Raw genomic sequence first — 23,242 nt, forward strand, 5'->3', positions numbered from 1 at the left:
GTACCTGAAGGAGTGGACCGATATGGCTTATCTACGAACTTAAACTAAGTTTGGAAACAATGTTACAAAGGCCAAATTTTGGCCGGAATCGGCATATCCGTTCGAGAATTATCTTGGCTTCCACCCATAAACATGGTGTCATAGGGTTTGTTTTTCAACTTTCAGGCTATTTTTTTAGGAAGTATGGACTTGCCCCTGAGGAAACTTGCACCTTCGTATAGGGGACAGTGAATACAAGATGTTACAACAAAAACCAAAGCGATTGGAGAGCAGGTCCTAAACTGAACTTTTCCGAAATTTTGTGTGGGAGGTACTCGAAGGAGTTTACAGATAGAGTCCATATTGGAACCTCATCTAAGTCTGGTAGAAATTTCACAATGTGTAAAGTATGGACCAAATTGGTTACTCCCTTCAAGAGTTATCGTACGCACAAATTTTCCGAACATTTTTGAACTTTTGTGGGGGAGGTACCGGAAGGAGTGGACCGATATAATCCATCTTTGAACTTGAACTAAGTTTGGACAAGGTATTACGAAAGCCAAATTTTGGACCGAATCGGCAGATCCGTTCGAGAGTTATCTTGCGCTTCAACCACTACACACGGTGTCATAGGGTTTTTGGTAACTTTCAGGCTATTTTCTCAGGAAGTATGGACTTGCCCTTAATGAAACTTACAGCGTCGTATAGAGGACAGCGAATACAACTTGCGTAAACAAAAATCAAAGCGATTCGAAACCAGGTCCTAAACTGAACTTTTCCGAAATTTTGTGTGGGAAGTACCAGAAGGAGTGGACCGATTGAGTCCATATTGGAACCTCATCTTAGTTTGGTAGAAATTACACGATGTGCAAAGTATGAACCAAATCGGTTATTTCCTTCAAGAGTTATCGTGCGCACAAGTTTTGCGACAATTTTTGAACATTTGTGGGGGAGGTACCTGAAGGAGTAGACCTATATGGCCCATCTTCGTACTTAAATCGAATCTGGACAAAATATTTCGATACCCAAAATTTTAACCGAATCCATTGATCCGTTCGAGAGTTATCGTGCGCACCAGCCAGCCAGACAGACAGACAGACGGACAGACAGACAGACAGACGGACGGACATTGCTAGATCTACTCAAAATTGTCTGAAACGGATATCGTACAAACATACTTGGGGTCTAAAACCATTATTTCGATGAGGCACATTTTTGGTCGTATCAAAGTGTAAATACCCTCTTTAGCCTAAAGGCTGAGGGTATAAAAACTTTCCGTCAGAAATTTTTCGGTATAGATCGACGTTTTGAAATAGCCCCCATAGAACGGTGCCTCACATTGTTTTACCGAAATTGCTGAAATTTAGTAGTAAGTCTTCTTCATACACGAGGAAACTAATTATTCCATTTTACTTTAATACAACTTGTGGTGGAGGGTATAACAAGTTCGGCCCGGCTGAACTTAACGCCGTTCTTACTTGTTTTATCTTGGTATGGCTTTCATTTGGTTTTTCATCATTTTCAAGTGCCCAAAGAATTAACCCATACGTGCTTTATTGAAATCCGGATAATTCCCCATAGGACCCGTGGTACCGCTTTCGAGTAATCTTGGTATAACATTGACCTCCATTTAACTTTCTGTAAAAATGTTTTCTATAAGTACCTAATGGATTTGAGATCTAAAGACTATTATTAAACATATAAACACTTTCATAACTTCATTCACAAAGTTCATTAGACAACTTTCTATTTTTTGATACTATATGCCAAACTGAGTTAAGACTGTAGAATCGACCACATTTGACCACATTATTTGAATATTATGATACATATAATAATTGTTCCACAAACATCCCATGCGGGACAAGGGAGACTTCTATTCTATATTACACTGAGCGACAACGAAAAAAAAATATGAAACACGTAAATCGGCGTATCCTTGCATTTTAGGTATATAGTGTCTTTGGCACTTTATACCTATGCTTTGGTGACATTTACGGAATTAAACCTAGAAATTGGCATAAATAGCTATATACTAACTGAATTTGTTATAGTCTTTCATGATACAGCTATTTATGTAAATTTCTATGGTTAATTCCGTAAATGTCACCAAAACAGGGGCTACTCCCATCATTGTATTATTTTGGGCAACGCCAAATCGTGTATGTGAAAGCCCATATGACACCTATATTTTCACTGGACCATAGCCGTGGACATCTCACGTATTTTCACATACAATATAAGCAACCAATGGCTTATCCTAACTACGTAGTTTAAGTTAAAATAATAAAAATATACAATTTTATAAAGCCCGATCTGAGTTGTCTATATTTTACAAATATATATTCACAACAAATATTTCAAAAGATGTTTATATATAGCGCACAACATCTTCTGTATGAATTCATAACGAAAAACCATCAATAATATATTTATAGTGTCCAATCGGAATGTCAATCTGGATAAAAAGTTTAAAATATGGCCCTAAAACCTACATCAAAAATAAAGGCTGATAAGAACGTTATTTGTTATAGTTACAGATTTCTTTTGAAATTTGATTTGGATAATTTCCTTTTTTCCTTATCCCCAAAAAGTGAAGGGTTTTGTTAGATTTTTGATCCAGAAAAATTAACATTCCAAAATAAAATATACAAATTTGTAATCTAATTTTTTTAGGAAATAGTATACATACCTAGATACATATATAGCTTATTCCGAAACTCATAGTGAAATCTTATGCAGAATTTTTGTTCCTTTGACACTTTTCACCTAGAACCAAGTTTCATATTACTTTCATGTATCTACTCGAAAAAAATAAGAAAACAAATATCATCAAAAAAAAAATTGGGAAATATTTTCATGTTTCTCAGCAAAATTGATACTGATATTTTCATGATATCTATATACTAAAAGGTACCAAATATGGTACCCCTTGTATTAGGCAAACGGGAAGAGCTAGAATTCTGAAAATTGGAATGGGGGTAACTCATGGAGAGTTAGAAAGATGTACCAAAGGGTTTTTGGAAATTCGACCTCTAAGTGTACGAAAAGTACTCATTTTTGTACGAATTGTATATTTTGAAGGGATTTAGGTAGGAACTTGGAATTTGGTATGGAAATCAAGGTTGGGAAGTGGTGTTTATAAAAGGAAATGTTTTGGAAATTAGTACCTTTGTGTACGAGAAGTTCTAAATGGTACTAAATTTAGTACAATTTGGGTGAACGGATAAAGCGGGAACTCTGAAATTTGGAATGTGGGTCACTGATGGAGAGTTAGAAAGATGTACCAAAGGGTTTTGGGAAATTCGACCTCTAAGTGTACGAAAAGTACTAAATTTAGTACCAATCGTATATTTTAAACTGATATAGCTAGAATCCCGGAATTTGGTATGGAAGTCAAGGTTGGGAAGTGGTGTTTCTAGAAGGAAATTGTTTTGGAAATTCGTACTCATGTGCACGAAAAGTTGTAAATGGTACTAAATTTAGTACAATTTGGATTTGGATGAACGGATAGAGCTGGAAACCAGAAATTTGGAACTATGATTATTGTTAAAGTGTAAGAATGAGATATGGGTTTAGTTTTGTAAGTTCGTACTTATGTCCACGAAAAGTACTAAATGGTACTAAATTTGGTACAACTTGGAGTTGGGTAAACAGATAGAGCTGCAAACCTGAAATGTGGATTATTGAGGTAGCTTTGGAAATTCGTACTTATGTGTACGAAAAGTACTAAATGGTACTAAATTTGGTACAATTTAGATTTGGATAAATGGATAAAGGCGGAATCTTAAAATTTGGAGTAGTGATTACTGTTGGAGTATACGATTGTGGTAGTTTTGGAAATTCGTACTTACGTGTACAAAAAGTACTAAACTGTTCTAAATTTGGTACAATTTGGATTTGGGTGAACGGATAGAGCTGGAATCCTGAAATTTGGAATTAGGATTAATGTTGAAGTGTATGATTGAGTTATGCAGGTTGCTGTGGAAATTCGTACTTATGTATACAAAAAGTACTAAAGTGTACTAAATTTGTTACAATTTGGATTTGGATTAATGGATAGAGGCGGAATCCTAACATTTGGAATAGTGATTACTGTTGGAGTATAGGAGTGCTGTAGTTTTGGAAATTTGTACTTATGTGTACGAAAATACTAAACTGTTCTAAATTTGGTATAATTTGGATTTGGGTTAACGGATAGAGCTGCAAACCGGAAATTTGGAATTACGATTACTGTTGTAGGGTAGGATTGAGTTATGGACATAGCTTTGGAAAATTGTACTTCTGTGTACGAAAAGTGTTAAATGGTAATAAATTTGTTACAATTGGTCTGTTCCTTTACTATTGAAAATGGTAAAACCGGCAAACGTAGCAAAAGTTGTAAACTGCTCTCATATGAATTGTATGGTATTTGAAGTAAAGGAACGCTTTTCGAGTAAAAAGTGGTAAAACTTGAAGATTCTTGCACGTAAAGGAACAGAGCTAATTTGGATTAGCGTGAACGGATAGAGCTGGGAACCTAGAGTTTGTAATAATAATTACTGTAGGAGTACAGGATTGAGGTCGTTTTGGAAATTCGTACTTACGTGTACGAAAAGTATCGTGAAATTTGGAATTATGATTACTTTTGCGTGGAGGATTGAGACAGATTTCGGAAATTCGTTCTTATGTGTACAAAATACTTTTTGTACGAAGTACGAATTTCCGAATGATACTAAATTTGGTAACATTTGGATATGGGTACAATATGGTACAATTTGGAGTGGAGGTTTGAGATAGTTATTGAAATTCGAACTTTTCGAAAAATATTAAATGGTATACGAATAACGGTGGAATTCTGAAATTTGCTATTATAGACGCTGTTGGTGTGTAGGGTTGAGATAAGTTAACGAAAATTACTAAACGCCACAAAATTTGGTTAAAATTGTTGACATGAAATTGTAAATAAGTATCGCGTTTGGGATATCGCAATGTTATTTTTGAAACGTTTACCTATAAGTACTAAATTTGATTCTTTGTTGCTTTGTTGGTGTTCAGATATGGAGTTTTTGAAATGCATAGAAATTCTTGGTCTGTTCCAGTACTGCAAGAATCTACTAATTTTTACTATTTCTTTCGATAACATAAAGGAAAAATTGTTATCGTAGTAAAAAGTAGTAGCTTCTTGCAGATTCTGAACAGAGCATCTGAAATTAGGTATGGAGGTCGCCAAGGACTGAATTATTGAGTTGGTATTGGAAATACACAAAAACAAAATAGTACCAAATTTGATGTTGGGTGATGCTGGAATTTTACAGTTAGTGTGCGCAAAGTATGAAAGTGCAATAAATTTGGTATTGGGCTAAGGAGAAGTTGTCAGTTTCACTGTTAGAGGTGTTAGTACAATAAGTGTACTAGACGTATTAAATAGTACTAAATATTGAAGCACTGGTATTGAGAATGTCTATAAAAATCCCCCTTTAAAATGTATGCAATGTTTCTGAATGTAATACCATGGAGTTTTAAAATTGTATCGAATAGTGTGCTAATGCTTTCATGTTAACGCGAAGGTGGTTTATAAATTGTACCTTGAAATCAAACAGTCAAACGTATCTTTTGAACAAAATTGTTTTTTTTTATTTTGAAAGTTTTAGACGGTACATTTGAAAACATAGATATATGCGACTATTGTTTTACATGAAGGTTTTTATCCCCCGGGAACAAAAGGGCTAAATTAAAATGTGTAAAAAATAACAGTTATATATTTTTGTATCTATTTCCATAATCTACACGTTTTTTCCCATCATTTTGAAAAAAAAAAATAATTTTTGTTGCAGTGTTATCATACAGTCAACCAAAAAAAAAAACAAAAACTACAGTGAGTGTGGAAAATATACTGTTTTCAATTTCACCGATAATAACAGCTCAATATTTTAGAAACCCCTGCCCATTAACCGTAAAACCAAGTACATACTTAAAAAAAAATTATTGCTGTGACAATTAAAAAATGTTTATAACATGGATCAACGGTAACCATATAAGCTAGAATAATATATAAAAGTTTATTGACCCTGTCTTCGATGCTTCGAAATTATCCGGTTTTTTATTTTTTAAATATTTTGTTAAATAACAGGTTATTATCGATCTTTTTACGCAATATTAGTATAAAGTTTAATTAATAATAAGTATACAGTTTAATAAATAGAGCATTTGTTCCTTTGTGCAAAAATAATACTTTATACCAAATTATTATAATTAGGCTCCAAGGAAAACGCTATCTTAGAAAAGGGAAAGTTTTCCAAATTTTTGAATATTAGTCGAATATAGTTGAAAACATACGCAAAAGTCACGAAAATACAGGAATAATAGATTTCATGAAATAAATGAGCCAGCCAAATCCAATGTCGGGGAGGAAAATAGTGGAATCGTGTGTAAAATTACAGTTAACCCGCTCTCTATTTTCTTAAAATTGGTCAACGAGCCTTAAATGAGTTTAAGAAGAATGAATCAACGATAATTACCCTAGTAGGACAGTTTTCTTTCACTACATATTGGTCAAATGTTTCTTAAACACTTAAACACGCCTGGGACAGACCTTTCTCAGTTTTTATAACCTCAACCTTTAGGCTAACTTGGGAATAACTTTGACACGACCAAAAATGTGCCTCATCGAAATACTAGTTTTAGACCCCAAGTTTGTTTGGACGGAAATTTGGAAATTCGTTTAGATAATTTGAAATCGAATTAGCCCTGTCTTTCCGTCTGTCTGGCTAGTTGGTGCACGCGATAACTCTCAAACGTATCAACCGATTCGAACCATACTTTGTCCACACTTTGTTTTAAGCTTCAACCCACAAACTTCAAAATTGACCTGTAAAGTTGTGTGAACGATAAATTTCGAACCATTTTAGTCCAATGTTTGCACATCGTGTTATTCCTTCCAGATATAGATCGGGTTCGAATATGGACTATATCCGTCCTATCCTTCGGGTACCTCCCACATACAATTTTGGAAAAGTACAGCTTGAGGACTCGTCACGGATCTCTTTAAAAATTTATTGCAGAAGGTTGTTTTCACGATACCTACATACATACATACATATTACATATTTTCCCACAACATCCCTGAAGGGACAAGGGAGACTTCTCTCATATCAATGAGTGCACGCCGATTCATATTGGCTCAATGATATGGGACCTACTTTTTATTGCCGAGTCCGAACGGCGTGTCTTACGACACCACTTGTAGAGAAGTTTTTCATGGCTTAAATACTCAGGAAATGTCGCCGGCATTACTGAGGGGGAATTTTGCCACCGTTGAAAATTTTGATGTTGCTTGGCCTGGGATTCGAACCGCAGACCTTCTGAGTGCAAGGCGGACGTGCTAACCATTGCACCACGGTGGCCCCACGATACCTATAACAACGTTAAAATTTTTTTCCGGCCGGCACTACTAATGTGGCTAGTGTGCAAGATAACTCTCAAACTGGTTTAAAAATTTCTTCCAAACTTAGTTTAACGCAATTTAATATTACGCGTTCTCTATACATCAGAAATTTTTTACTAAAATTGTTGGTTGGTCTCGCTATACGAAATCAATATATTTTATATTTATATTCGGCACAAATCTTATGACTTTCATAATGATGAACTGTAGAGCTGATACATCTATATATATAAAAGAGTAGTGAGGTGAGTGACTGACTGACTGACTGATTCATCAGCGCGCAGACGAAACCGCTGAAGCTAGAAAGTTGAAATTTTGGGTGTAGGTTGCTGTTGGTGTGTGGGGATGAGATAAGGCTGGGTTTTTGGAAATTCGACCTAGAAGTGTACGAAAAGTACTAAAAGGTACTAAATATGGTACCCTTTGTATTAGGCAAACGGTAAGAGCTAGAATTCTGAAATTTGGAATGAGGGTAACTAATGGAGAGCTAGAAAGATGTACCAAAGGGTTTTTGGAAATTCGAACTACAAGGGTACGAAAAGTACTAAATGGTACTAAATTTAGTACAATTTGGATTTGTGTGAACGGGTAGAGCTGGAATCCTGAAATTTGAAATTAGGGTAACTTGTGGAGATTAACAAAGAAAGGTTTTTGGAAATTCGAACTATAAGTGCACGAGTAGTACTAAATGGTACTAAATTTAGTACAATTTGGATTTGGGTGAACGGATAGAGCTGGAATACAGGCATTTGGAATAAGGGTCACTGATGAAGAGTAAGAATGAAAGGTTTTTAGAAATTCGAACTGTAAGGGTACGAAAAGTACTAAATGGTACTAAATTTAGTACAATTTTGATTTGGGTGAACGAATAGAGCTGGAATCCTGAAATTTGGAATGAAGGTCACTGATGGAGAGTAAAAAAAGAGGGTTTTTGGAAATTCGAACCATAAGTGCACGCAAAGTATTAAATGGTACTAAATTTAGTACAATTCACATTTGGGTGAACGGATAGAGCTGGAATCCTGAAATTTGGAATGAGGATCACTGATGAAGAGTAAAAATGAACGGTTTTTGGAATTCGAACTATAAGTATACGAAAAGTAATAAATGGTACTAAATTTAGTACAATTTGGGTTTGGGGAAACGACTAGAGCTGGAATAATGAAATTTGGAATGAAGGTCACTGATGAAGAGTAAAAAAGAAAGGTTTTTGGAAATTCGAATTACAAGGGTACGAAAAGTACTAAATGGTACTAAATTTAGTACAATTCGGATTTGGGTGAACGGATAGAGCTGGAATCCTGAAATTTGGAATGAGGATAACTGATGAAGAGTAAAAATGAAAGGTTTTTGGAATTCGAACTATAAGTATACGAAAAGTAATAAATGGTACTAAATTTAGTACAATTTGGGTTTGGGCGAACGAATAGAGGTGGAATCCTGAAATTTGGAATGAAGGTCACTTGTGAAGAGTAACAAAGAAAGGTTTTTGGAAATTCGAATTATAAGTGCACGAAAAGTTCTAAATGGTACTAAATTTAGTACAATTTTGATTTGGGTGAACGGATTAAGCTGGAATCCTGAAATTTGTAGTGAGGGTCACTGATGGAGAGTAACAAAGAAAGGTTTTTAGAAATTAGAACTAAAAGTGCACGAAAAGTACTAAATGGTACTAAATTTAGTACAATTTGGATTTGGGTGAACGGATAGAGCTGGAATCCTGAAATTTAGAATGAGTAAAAATGAAAGGTTTTTGGAATTCGAACTATAAATGTACGAAAAGTAATAAATGGTAATTAATTAAATTATACGAATTAAAATTATACGAAAAATACTAAATGGTACTAAATATAGTACAATTTGGGTATGGGTTAACGAATAGGGCCGGAATCCTGAAATTTGGAATGGGGGTCACTGATGAAGAGTAAGAAAGATGTACCAAAGGTCGAAAAGTCCTAAATGGTAGTGAGTTTAGTATGATTTGGATTTGAAGAGCTGGAATCCTGAAATTTGGAATTAAGATTACTGTTGGAATATAGAATTGAGATATGGAGGTAGCTTTGGAAAATCGTACTAATGTGCACGAAGTAGTACTAAATGGTACGAAATTCGCTATAATTTGTATTTGCGAGAACGGATTATTGTTGGAGTGTAGGATTGAGGTAGTTTTGGAAATTCGTACTAATGGAAAAGTGCTAAATTGAACTACATTGGCTATAATTTGGGTTTAGGTGAACGGATAGAGCTGAGATATGAAAGTACATTTTGGAAAATCGTGTACGAAAAGTGCTAAATGGTACAAAATTTGGTACCTTTTGGTATTTGCTATATGGTATAGAATTTTGTACAATTTGTGATTTTGTAAAGGGTAGAACTGGTATTTTGAAATTTGGTATTAGATTAGAAATTGGTGTTTAGAGTGGATGTAGGGAGGAGGTTTTGAAAAAGTGAGTTTTGCAGGAAAAGCTCTCAAAGTTTGGAAATTTTTTTGAACTTCAGTACTATGCTAAGTCAATATTTGTTTATAACTTATGTTCGGATTGACCGATCATTACCAAAATTAGACAGAATTTAAGTTATAGGACGTTCGACACCTCCAAATAATAGTTTGCTAATTCTGAAAAGCGAGTTTTGCAGGACAAGCTCTAAAAGTTCGGAAATTTCGTTGACCTTCAGTACTATGCTAAGTAAATATTTGTTTATAACTTCTGTTCGGATTGTCCGATTATTACCAAAATTTGACAGAATTTAAGTTAAAGGACGTTAAATATAAAAATGTAAAGAACTTGAAAACATGCTAAGTCGACTTAGCATACTACTGTTTGGAGGCGTCGATATGTTGAATATAAGGAAGTAATTTTTGAAACGTTTACCTATGTGTACGAAAAGTTGGGTAACATGTTGATACCAAAATCATTTTAAATAGTTAAGGTACTAAATTTGGTGTTGGGTGTAGGAACAAAGCTGGGATTAAATAATTTAAAAATATGCTATTTGTACAAAAAAATACGAAATGGAAAAATATGTGTTATGAAGATCGCTCTAAAGTTTGAGACAAAGTTCTGAATTTGAAAAATTGTACTGAATATTGTTCCATTGATTTGATGTTAACGCCAAGGAGTTTCTAAATAATGTACTGAAATTAAGTAGTCAACGTGAAGTATCTTTTCAAAAAAGGTTTTTTGTTCTGACCGCTTTGGTATGTAAATTTGAAAACGTGGTCCAATGCCCATTTTGTTAACTAGAAGGTATTAACCCCCTGATATTAAAAAATCCTAAATTGAAATGCCTTCAAAAAATTTTCCGTTATATACGGTTGACATACCGGCGCACATTAAGTAAAATTTTTTGTAAAGAAGTTTTCTAACCTTTCATGCCACAAATTGCGAATTTCGGTTGGAAAATGTGCAGAGATCTTCAAAATACTCTAAATCTTCAAAATATCTCTTCTAATAAACGTGGATTGAAGTGGAGATTTTTTATATTAAACTTCTATATCCTCTGAGTATTCAAGGTCCAAATTTAAAGAAAATTGGACAATATACATTTGTTCTTCTTTAAAAATACACTAAGTCGAGAGGTACCGTTATATGGGGATATACGAAAACGTGGCCGAAAATTTAACGGACCTATTCGGGTTCTGGGCGAAACCGCTAAAGCTAGAACCTTGAATTGTGAATGTGCGTGATTGTTGTTGTGAAGGGGTGAGATAAAGTTTAGTGTTTGGAAATTCGTACTGGAAGAGAATGCTGTGTTAGTGAAGGGGTAAAACCAGGAGTCAAATCTGAAATTTGCAATATAATACGTAGTTTTGGAAATTCGAAATAAAAAATATGGTAGCTGTGTAGGGATGCGATACGGCAAATTTTTTTAAATTCTGACTACAATTGAAAAAAATATTGGAAATAAAGATAGGTCTTAGTACAACAGAATCTCCAGTATTCACCATTCTCGTATTAAATATGGTTTATATATATTTCGTTTCCTTTCCGCATACGAAGTAGCGGGCATTTGCTAGTTTTCACATAAACTAATCGAACGACGCACAGTGAAAATTGGTACTAATTGCTCAACGACACAACTTCGAAAACAAAGCAAAGTGAAACTACGCAAACCGAGTTGGCTTCAATTTGGTATCGTTCTGAGCATTAAGTTTTCTCCCAGAAATTTGTTGCTGTAGGTCAACGTGTTGATATAGCTCCTATAGAACGGTACATCCAACGATCGATATTCTCAAGGATTTAGCCATATTATTACACCGAAACAGCTAAAATTTGGTATTTAGCCTTTGTTAAGGAGTATAAAACATTCCTACAGAGAATTGTCGTTTTTGGTGTACCTTAAATATTTTAAAGATGAGGCGTTAGTTTTTTTTTTTTTTTTTTTTTTTTTTTTTGTTCAAGCTAGTTTTATCTTTATTGAATATATAAAAGTTACATTTGTTGGGTCCCGCGAAGCTTTAGGCTTGACATTTCGAGATCTCTACCAGAATTGCCCCTTATCAAAATTGTTGACATAGGGCAAAGTTTTGGTATATCCCCCATATAACGTATTTTCAAATCTTTCTATCGAATCAGAAGTCACCTTTGTCTAAATATCGAAGTCTATATTTGTGAGCGAAAATCTGCTTTATAAGAAAACTGTGATTGGAGGATAAATAAATGGAATAATTGTCTGTGTCTAGATACGCGACAGACATTTGAGTTTAGAAATGGTGTGTCCTTTGCCTACCTAAAGTTTCTTTCAAATGTCATACATATGTGTGACCACTAGCGCTGTTTTAACATGACGACTTCGAGTTTATAGGCGGGGGGTATAAGGTAGTGAAACGGCTGTACATGGTTTTCTGTGTTTGGGATTTTACATCTTGCTATTATTTGTTTCAAGAAACTCGCTAGTGTCACCAAGGACTAAATAACCTTTGCTGAAATAAATACATACATATACGTTCCACATTTACTCGTAATATGACATCCAATTGGGAAAAATTCCCATATAAAATATACAAATTGTCACAAATATAGAAACAAGCTACGAACACATTGGATTTTGTTTTGTTGGGGATAGGGATAAACGTAGGCACGTGACTCTTCTTCAAATGACGCATTAAATGTTAAAAGGTTTTTATGCGTCAGTGAAATGGTTGATTTCAAAAGGGTTAAATTTGGACATTCGTACGGGGTAGGGGGAGTGAGATTGTACTTGGTTAAATATAGATCTGTGGTTTCAAATAAATATTTGCATAGATGAACAAACACATTCACCCCGACACACAACTAAATACATGTGTGTAAATATTTGTTATTTATATGGCAAAACCATAGACAAATAACGCTCATGTGGATCGGTGGGGCAGAGGTAAGAGATAACATTTTTGTAATGAAATATAAACGAATTATACGGCTTGCATATCAAAAACAGCAACAACTACCAAAAAAACCGACCGCACTGAAACGGAAGTGATTAGTTAAGTGTTACAAAAGATTAAATATGTGGTTTATTGTTAACGTCAAATAGAAAATGTCTGTTTTTCTAGGAGTTTGGGAAAAATAAATATTAAAGGCTTAGAAATGAAATACTTTGTAATTATAAAGGTATAAAAATAGTTACAGATTACTGTGTTTATTTAAATAAGTAATCAAAATTGTTTGTAAATAAAACAAAATCAAAATCTCGGGTCCCTCTTGTATGTTGCTCGGCGGTTTAAGCTCCTTGGTATGCCTTTTGGCATCCTTGTCAAGTCGGTTTGAAGGAGACGTCATGTCTTAGTCTTTGTCATACTGACCAAGGAGAGATCGTCGATTACAACCACAAAGAGAGCACAATACCCCTTCTCCTCCCTTCACACAGAGAAGAGATATTGTTGGAACATATTCATATTCTAAGAGCAAAATAGTGTATTTTAAAAATCTGAAAATATATATTGTTGTTTCAACCATATATTTTTTATTAGCAAACATGATGACACAAAATATATTGTTGCGCCAACAATACATATTTTAAGAATTTTAAAATACACTATTTTGCTCTTAGCATATGATTGTTCCAACAATATTTTTTCTCTGCGTGTTTGGAAAACTTCCCATCCCTTAACGCAAAAGCAGTTTTTGAGTGCCAAAGATTTTGACGTACATCTCAGCTTTAGTCAGGCGACCTTTCTCATATTTCCTCACCAGCTTTGTCACCTTCCCAAGGAGTTTAGATGTTGTTGATTATTTCCCTGAGCGTTGGAAAGTTTGCATGTGAGACAAAGTGGAACTTTAACAGGCTCCTTCGCTTGGTATCTTACTCTAAATCATGCTGTGGAATGTGCGTTCCATGGTTTTGAGTTAGAATGAAGTAAGACGTGTCCACCAGATCAGAAGGCCCCATCCAATTGCAAGCCACGCTTCAGCTTATACAAAAAACCCTATATCTCGCTTCCAGATCAAAGAGCAGGGCGCCAAGTAACATCTGCAGTGGACAAAATAGGAAACACAGGCAAACATACTAACATGACTGCACGTTGACATCATAAAAACATTTTCAGTCCCACAATAAACTCATCTGAGGAACACCATACAGATGCACCATATGTTGCACAGACAACAAAAAGTCCACCACGCCTGCTCATGACCCAGTCGGCCCGGTCCTCAAGATCCTTCTGGACATACGAGCAACAGGTGTCAACATGGCCTTCAAGGGATCAAAATGTGTCATTCGCAGCTATATACCCAGGTGCAGTTATACCCAGGTCATTGACTTGATTTACGTACCGTTTGCCATGATCACCAATTCGAATGTGGGGAGGAAGACAATGTGTAAACCTGCCTTTCCGTCACCACCTCAACACTCACTCGGTTACTCCAGACCCCAACGATACCCATGATCTGCTCACTTCGACGTTCTAGCTCGACACGAGGCTTCAATCGTGATAAGCACGTCATCAGCATACTCGCGCAGCAGAGAATACATCATGTAGTTCCAAATAAATGGACACATTTGGCCAGAGCGTTTCACTGGATCCCATGACACAAGCCCTTTTTCAACTAAAATAACTTGACCGGAGAGCAAACTCCCGACAACTAATCTCAGACAACTTAAGGCCCCGTCACATAAGAGGAAACATGATTTTCATACGCTTTGACTTTTGACTTAAAGCCGGAAGAACATGCAACTTAATGAATTAAGCCAGACATCCTCTTATGTGGCGAGGCTTTTAGCGAGCACACTATTCCAAAAAAGAAAGTCAAATGAGCCCTTAACGTCCACAAATATGCCTTAGACGTATTTGACACTTGACCCGCTCAAACTATTCTACACATGCATTCATATAGAATCCATTCATCCACCGTACCTCTACTCTCAACAAAGGCGAACTGATGCAGAGACAAGCACTCGCTGTTGCACTCCTTAAGTCTTGCTTCCAAAATCTTCTACAGCACTTTTCCAAGTACTGGGAGAAGGCTTATGGCCTGATACGTGCCAAGATTGCTCCTTAACCAATGAGGCGAATTAAACAGTACTACAACACGAGCCTGTTGCCAAGCACGCTGGAAGTACTCATGACTAATGTCATCACTGGGAACGAACTCAATATACTCAGACATGTATTTCTTGACCGCTTTTTGCATTTCCTATTCCTAATCCGGCAGACACTGTCCAGTTCCCACACACGTCGAGGGATGGATTGAGTCTCTCACCATGGAAAGAATGTTCTCAACAAAATCGCTACGTTTCCAGTCGTCGTCGTCGTGGAGCTAGTACGCAACGCCTGCATGTCAGCCTTACCCTTAGACCTACCTTGTTGGCACACACCGTATGCTTTTCCCATGTTTTCCTGTATAAAGTTCCTCCAATTGTCTTTTTTACTCCAGACAGCTTGTACAATGTACATACATCCTAAGAGCAGCAAGAAACTCAGCTTTACGTTATTACAGATCCTCAGCATTGGTTCGTCTTGATGGTTGGAATCGCTTCCTCAGACGCACAACTCAACTCCGCATCAGACTTAGCTCACGGGCCCACAATTTGGTCTCACTTGGCATCACCAGACGACATCTACCATTGACGCTTCTCATCCACTCATTGAGTCCGTTAATGACATAGCAGCCTCCCTGACACAATTCGCATAATGGTCCCAATTTACGTCTGGTTCCACCAAACCCTGATCTCAAGGACACTATTATTCCCGAGCCTTCACAAATCTTCCAACTGCAGCCCCATTTGCATCCGTCACTCCAATGTCGCTTATAACTGAAGGGCAATCAAAGGTATACAGATCTGAGGGCGCATTCAAGACCGCCAAGCCCCTGGCGGTCTGATGGTCACACGTGTGACTGGTCTTCTTAGAGAACCACGAAGAGTTGGTTGCATTTGCATCTAAGCCTATGATTAGCGGAGAACTACTCGCAAAGAGATGTACTCGGCATCCATTTACCCAAGAAAATCTAATGGATCCTCTAACCGCTTCTGAGGAAGCTTTGTTTTGTATTTTTTAGACGAGCATGCTACATGTTGGTCTTGCCTTCCAGACCATCTACTGATGTTGATGACGGCATAGCACAGTTCGCCCCGTATTTTGTATTGGTGGAGGCTCCTTTCCGAAAGTTCTGGGGTTTCTTTCAGAGTTCCCAGGTTATTCAGACGAATTAGTGGTCCGAGCTCACTATGTTGCCCTCTGAAAACTGATTCTTGGAACAGTCTTACTCAAAGTTTTTAAAGTTGGGAAACTCTTTTTCGTCTTCGGCAGATTCGCAGTGTTATGATTTTGGGGATCCTCTTCTCCGCTTCCGAGGAAGGGAGTGTCCTTGATCTTCTTGAGAGAATCCTGCCGCTTTGTATTGTGTCCCTGACATCTACATATGTACTTCTGCTTTGTAACAAGATTTGCAATACTCTCGCTGACTTCGTCCACTATCTTGTGAATATCCTCCTTAATTGTCGAGCAAAGTCTACCCGTAGCACAATAACGATCTGGCCGCTCTACCATGTACAACGTATATCAGACCAGTATTATACAAGGTATTGAAAATATTTGCCCTTTATGCAGGCAAGGACCACACGGGAAAGCACATTTATTCCAAAGCTTTACTTATCCCGCAGACCAACGTCCCGTTGGTCGTGGAGTCGACCAAATTAGTTCACTAAGCTAATGCAAAAAAAAAATTTGAGCACCAATGTCCTAGATTGAGTATACTAGAACCGTCTTTGCATCAGCGAGCGAGTATAAATACGAGAGAGTAGCAGGTGGGTAAGTGAGTTGTAAATCATACCACAAACTAAAACCGTCAGTAATAAAGAAGTAAATCCTGAATTAAGACAAATGTAAACTAAGTAAAACGTAGTTTTGTGTGATTAACTGAAGTAAAGGCATTGTAGAATAGTAACCTAAACGAACCCTATTTTTATTTGGTACGAATAGTAGCGCAACGTCTACACGGAGTTAAGTTAAACCTAATTCCGTAACAATGTCATTTAAATAAAGTAAACGTCTATTTTGTTTTTCAAAATAGTTAAGGCCTGCGTACATAAGCTGCTCTGCCTGATTGCCTTGCTTTTCTGCTTCATTTTTGACATAATAAACAAAAGAATAAAGAAGGCCGAGGAAATTTCGAACTGGGTTCCCCTTTTCTTTTTATTTCTTTTATCAGAAGTAAGCAAGGTAAGCAGACAAGGCAGCTTATGTACGCAGGCCTTCAGGCTTAATGCTATAGTTGTTGTTTTAATATTTTATTAAAACAACTTTAATTTATTAGTGGAAAAAAATTGGCGATGTTTACCAAGGGGTAAGGCCACTTGCTGCCTTAAACGTCTCCATCAATTCTTACAACTTTGACATTTGAAATGTTGGAATTTGCATGTCTGTCCTTCAAGTCAATTAAAATATTTTGGTTTAAAATTTAATTACATTTTCATTTAATTATTTTCAACAAATTGCAAACAATAACAGTTAATCATTATTCAATAAATGTTTCGTTCAATTGTTCCAATGTTAATGACAAATTCTTTTATTTTAGACTAATTTGAGGTCTATTACTTGGAGGTAAGTAACAGAAAACCAAAAACATATAATTCTACATAACTCTGTGATAACATTTACATTAATTTACAATAGAATAATACATTCTGTGTAGTTGCTAACTTACACATCTTGAGTCTGTGTGCTTGTATCAATACGAAGTCATATCAAAATGTATTCAGTGGCGGAAATTGTGGTGAAGCGGGGCCTTTGTTCAAAAAAATATGTATATTTGTAAAGCGTACAATATTAACCATTTAATTTACCCTAAAGATTCCGCATATTCATTTGTTTTAGTATTTCTTATCAATTCCTAGATTTTAATTTTTAAACTTTTTGTTATTTTATAAGCAGAAATCTTCCTCATTCACAATATCTACCCAATTTCCGCCACTGTATTTAACTTGTTACATTTTATGTATTTAAGCGTGTTTGAGTGTACTTTGTTTAACCCCCTCTAGAACAATTTGCAAACAACATCTGTAAATACAATTTTATTATTAATATGAATACACACAAGTGCATATAGCATAGCATACATACATTTATTTCACTTGTAAAACATACACATAAGTAAGCACGCTAGCACACAAACAATGTAAATTCGGCACACATTCATTTTCTTATAGGTGGTATGTATGTATGTACGTATGTATTTACATTCGTACTTACAACTATGTATTTGAAAACTTAGTTTCTTAAATAATTTTACACAAACATTGTCCTGTGGCAAATAAGTATCTGTTAAAAGTCCTGTCGTTTGTAAATATACATGTGCGTTTATATTTACACACATACATACATATATGGTTGGTTATTAGATTGTAACGAAGGCGTTTTAAATGGATAGGTAATAATTAGACAGCGGAATTTTATGCAACCCCTATTTTTGGTCAATGTCAAATTTTGGGACTGGTCATATTTTTGGCTTCTAATTAAATTGCAATCGAAACATAAGCTATATGCAAAATTATGCAAAATGCATAAATTTTGCATATGCAAAAAATAATATGTGCATATGCAAAATTTATGCATTTTACATACATATTTTCTTATGCAACAAATATTGCAATAATAGGTACAAACATTTTTGTGTGAACAATTTAGAGAAATGTATAACCACAGCCACAACCTTCAAAATACAGAAAAGAAGACATGGACCTATACCGACAAATTTCAGGTGGAAAGTTGTTACCCCCAAGGAAGACTTAATTCCAAATTTCAGCCATTTCGGTGGGATATTGAGGCCACAACCTTCAAAATACCGAAAATACGGAGGTACCGTTCTATGGGGGCTATATGAAGACGTGGACCTATACTGACGAATTTCAGGTGGAAAGTTTTATACCCCCAACGAAGACTTAATACAAAATGTCAGCCATTTCAGTGTGGTATTGAGGCCACAATCTTCAAAATATCGGAAAAAAAATCGTTCTATGGGGGCTATATGCAAATGTGGACCTACGCGGACAAATTTCAGGTGTAAAGTTTCGTACCCATAACGAAGGCTTAATACCAAATTTCAGCCATATCGGTGAGATATTTAGACCACAAATCCTTGTATATATTTTTATACCCTCCACCATAGTATGGAGGGTATATTAAGTTTGTCATTCCGTTTGTAACACATCGAAGTAATCATTTGCGACCCTATAAAGTATATATATTCTTGATCAGGATAAAATTCTAAGACGATCTAGCCATGTCCGTCTGTCTGTCCGTCTGTCCGTCTGTTGTAATCACTCTAGCGTCCGCAATAATTGAGATAGAGTGCTGAAATTTTGCACCCGAGGGTCTTTTTTCCATAGGCAGGTCAAGTTCGAAGATGGGCTATATCGGTCCACTATTTGGTATAGCCCCTCATATAACGGTACCTCCGGATTTGAGGTATTTTGACATTTTTCGCCACATTTGCAGACCGAATTAGCTATAATTTGACACTTAGGGTTCCTAGTGATCAACAAACTTATATCCCAAAGGATATGGGCATAGGTCCATGTTTTGGTATAGTCCCCATATAACGGTACCTCCCGATTTTCGGTATTTTGAGAATTTTAGCCACAATTTTTAACTGAACTATCTGCAATTGGACATTTGAGGTTCTCAGTGGTCATGAAACATCTCCACGAAACATCGTCAACATAGGTCCATGTTTTGGTATAGCCCCCATATATCGGTACCTCCCGATTTTCGGTATTTTGAGAATTTTAGCTACAAATTTTAACCGAACTAGCTGTAATTTGCCATTTGAGGTTCTCAGTGACCATGAAATATCTCCACCAAACATCGTCAACATAGGTCCACGTTTTGGTATAGCCCCCATATAACGGTACCTCCCGATTTTCGGTATTTTGAGAATTTTAGCCACAATTTGTAACCGAACTATCTGCAATTTGATATTTGAGGTTCTCAGTGGTCATGAAACATCTCCACTAAACATCGTCAACATAGGTCCATGTTTCGGTATGGCCCCCTTATAACCGTACCTCCCGATTTTCGGTATTTTGAGCATTTTAGTTACAATTTTTAACCGAACTAGCTGTAATTTGACATTTGAGGTTCTCAGTGGTCATGAAGCATCTCCACGAAACATCTTAAACATAGGTCCATGTTTTGGTATAGCCCCCATATATCGGAACCTCCCGATTTTCGGTATTTTGAGAATTTTAGCTACAATTTTTAACCGAACTAGCTGTAATTTGCCATTTGAGGTTCTCAGTGGTCATGAAACATCTCCACCAAACATCGTCAACATAGGTCCATGTTTTGGTATAGCCCCCATATAACGATACCCCCCGATTTTCGGTATTTTGAGAATTTTAACTACAGTTTTTTATCAAAATAGCTGTAATTTGACATTTAAAGTTCTCAGTGGTCATAAAACATCTCCAACGAAACATCATCAACACAGGTCCATGTTTTGGTATAGCCCCTATATAACGGTATATCCCGATTTTCGGTATTTTGAGAATTTTAACTGAAATTTTTAACCGAACTAGCTGTAATGATCGGTATTTTGAGAATTTTAGCTACAATTTTGTCTATTCAAAAATAATCGTCAATATAGGTCCATGTTTTGATATCCCCCCATATAACTGTACCTCCCGATTTTCGGGAATTTTCAGGGGTCATGAAATTTCTTCACTAAAATTCGTCAACATTGGTCCATTTTTGAGGGTCTACATTGTTTTGATGAAACTACCCTCAATTTGACTCTTGAAGTTCCCTGCAGCTATAAAACTTTTCCGCCAACAAAATTTAAAGATAGGTTGACTCTTTGATATAGCCCCGTTAGTGGTACCTTTCACCTAGCTGAACACATTTTTTAGATTAGATTAGATAACACTGTGCAACAAAATGGAGGTGAAAGTCTGGGGCACGGAAAATTCCTCTTGGGGAAGAAAGGCCTTGGTGAGTATATTATGAACCCCGAAGGACAGATCCGCCGTGAGTCGAACTTCCGCGTTATGGCGTGATGAAATTTTTGTTAGAGACCCTGTGGGCCATCAGGAATTAGCGTTATATCTTTGTTCACTGTTGCTTAAGTGCTCTACAAAAACAACAAACAAAGATATAATGCTAATTCATGATGGCTTACAGGGTCTCTTGTAAAACCTTCATCACGCCATAACGCGGAAGTTCGACTCACGGCGCATCTGTCCTTCGGGGTTTTTAATATACACACACCAAGGGCTTTCATCTTCAAAAGGAAATATCTCTGCCCCAAAACATTTGTGCTCACAGCGTAATTTAAGCAATAGTGGGAGGCAGTAGGAGTCTATCCTTTGTCGAAAAGTTGTTCCACCTAAAACTGTGAAAGGACCCTAATTATTCCATTTTAATTAAGACTATTTTATGGTGGAGGGTATAAAAAGTTCGGCCCGGCCGAACTTAACGACTTTTTACTTGTTGAATATGGTTTTGCACATGCTCATTTTATGCAACTATGTAAAAATATGTCAAAATATACACGATATGAAAAATATGCAAAAAATTCTGGGCCTAATTCGTTTTATTTTGTGATAAAACGAATTTTAAGTGCGAATTTTCATAACCATGCTGATAGAGTCTCAACAGTGATCATCAAAACAAATTTCAGAGCGCTGGACTACTTGTCATATTGTTTATGCAATTACAATGGTATCAAATTTAGTAGTTTTCATACAACAGGATATAAGCTTCAAAAATTACCACCCTATGTAAACCCTATATACCAAGGGCGATTCTCATTTCTAGCCCTTTCTATTTCCCCAAAAAAACAATTATAATACTGTATCAGTACGAATTTATTTATTTATTTATTTATTTATTTCAGTCTATGGAATTACAATCCTTACAGACTAGCTTATATTATTAGAAAAAAAAATATAAATCCAATGTTTCTTTAAATTTATCAATGGGGTATGTAAAATCAATATTAACTTGCATATTTACAGTATTAAATTCTCTTAATGCTCTGACAATTGGTTCATTAAATCCACAATTGGTTCTATGGCTTGAAATATTAAAATATTCAATATATCTAAGAGATCTTGTCGGTGCTTTGAATCCAATTAAGCTAAGTAAATCGGGGCAATCCATAATCCCACAAACTAGTTTATATAGAAAGGTAATAGATGTTTTGGATCTACGAACACTTAATGAATCTAAATGAATTAAATTACACCTTGCTTCATATGAAGGCAGAGGATTAGAAAAATTTATGGAAAACAACGCAAAATTTATGAATTTCTTTTGAAGGCGCTCAATTCGATTAACTTTATCAGTATAATAAGGATTCCATATAATAGATGGGTAATCCAGTTTTGATCTAACAAATGTTGTATACAAGAGTTTGCGAGTATAGGGATCCGTGAATTCCTTACAATTACGTTTAATAAAAGCTAGAGCTGTGTACGCACTAGGTAAAATGTAATCAATGTGATATTTAAAAGAAAGCTCTGTATCAAAGACGACACCTAAATCAACTTTGGTGCTTACTTTTAAAAGCATTTGGGTACCAAAAAAATAATGACTATCAATAAATCTTGTTATTCTTCCGAAGGGAAGATGAACACATTTGGAAAAATTGAAATTCAGTTTTTTTAATTCACACCAGGAAATTAATTTATTTATATCAGCCTGCAATAGTTTAACATCTCGCAGATTAGATATCTTTGAGAATAACTTAATATCATCTGCAAAAAGAAGAACCTTACCAAAACTTATAGAGGAATCAATATCATTTATAAAAAGTATAAAAAATAATGGCCCTAAAATGCTGCCCTGAGGAATGCCAGAGGTAGCAAAGAAAACATCTGATCTGAAATTTTCAATATTAACAAAGCATATTCTGCTGGAAAAATATGACTTTACCCAATTAAGAAAAGAAGAGTGCAAACCAATTTTCAACAATTTAGCCAAAAGCACGTTATGTGAAACTCTGTCAAAAGCTTTGGATAGGTCAAAATAAATGCAATCAACTTGGTAGCCCTTTTCAAACATTGATATGCAATAATTCGTAAAGAGCATCAAGTTAGTCACTGTTGATCGGTTTCTGATGAAACCATGCTGTGACGTTATCAGAAACTGTTGAACTGAAGAATAAAGCTTCTCATATATAATATGTTCAAATAATTTTGAAATACTAGATAATTTTGAGATAGGGCGGTAATTTGAAATATCTTTTTTAGAGCCGGACTTACGAACAGGAGTGACAGCAGAAATTTTCCACCTATCCAAAAACTGTCCTTTGGACAGAGAGAGGTTGAAAATATACAACATGGGAGAACAAATTGATTTATAGCACAGTTTGAGAAGATGTGCAGAAATACCATCAATATCAACCTTAGTAGAAT

The 23,242-nt window shown here is 35.7% G+C and overlaps 1 protein-coding gene across 4 annotated transcripts in view; it reads left to right on the plus strand.

The window, feature by feature from the left end:
- The window catches only part of heph (polypyrimidine tract-binding protein 1 heph), a 757,797-nt gene that overhangs the window by 91,014 nt on the left and 643,541 nt on the right, over nt 1-23,242 (plus strand). For all 4 annotated transcript variants that reach the window (XM_073961236.1, XM_073961240.1, XM_073961239.1 and 1 more), the window contains exon 2: nt 17,404-17,429. The gene's annotated coding sequence lies outside the window, so the exon portion shown is untranslated. The remainder of the gene's footprint in view (nt 1-17,403; nt 17,430-23,242) is intronic.

The sequence above is a fragment of the Musca autumnalis genome, unplaced genomic scaffold (assembly GCF_047663935.1).
Source record: "Musca autumnalis isolate F117 unplaced genomic scaffold, ASM4766393v1 scaffold_1, whole genome shotgun sequence".
NCBI lineage: Eukaryota > Metazoa > Arthropoda > Insecta > Diptera > Muscidae > Musca > Musca autumnalis.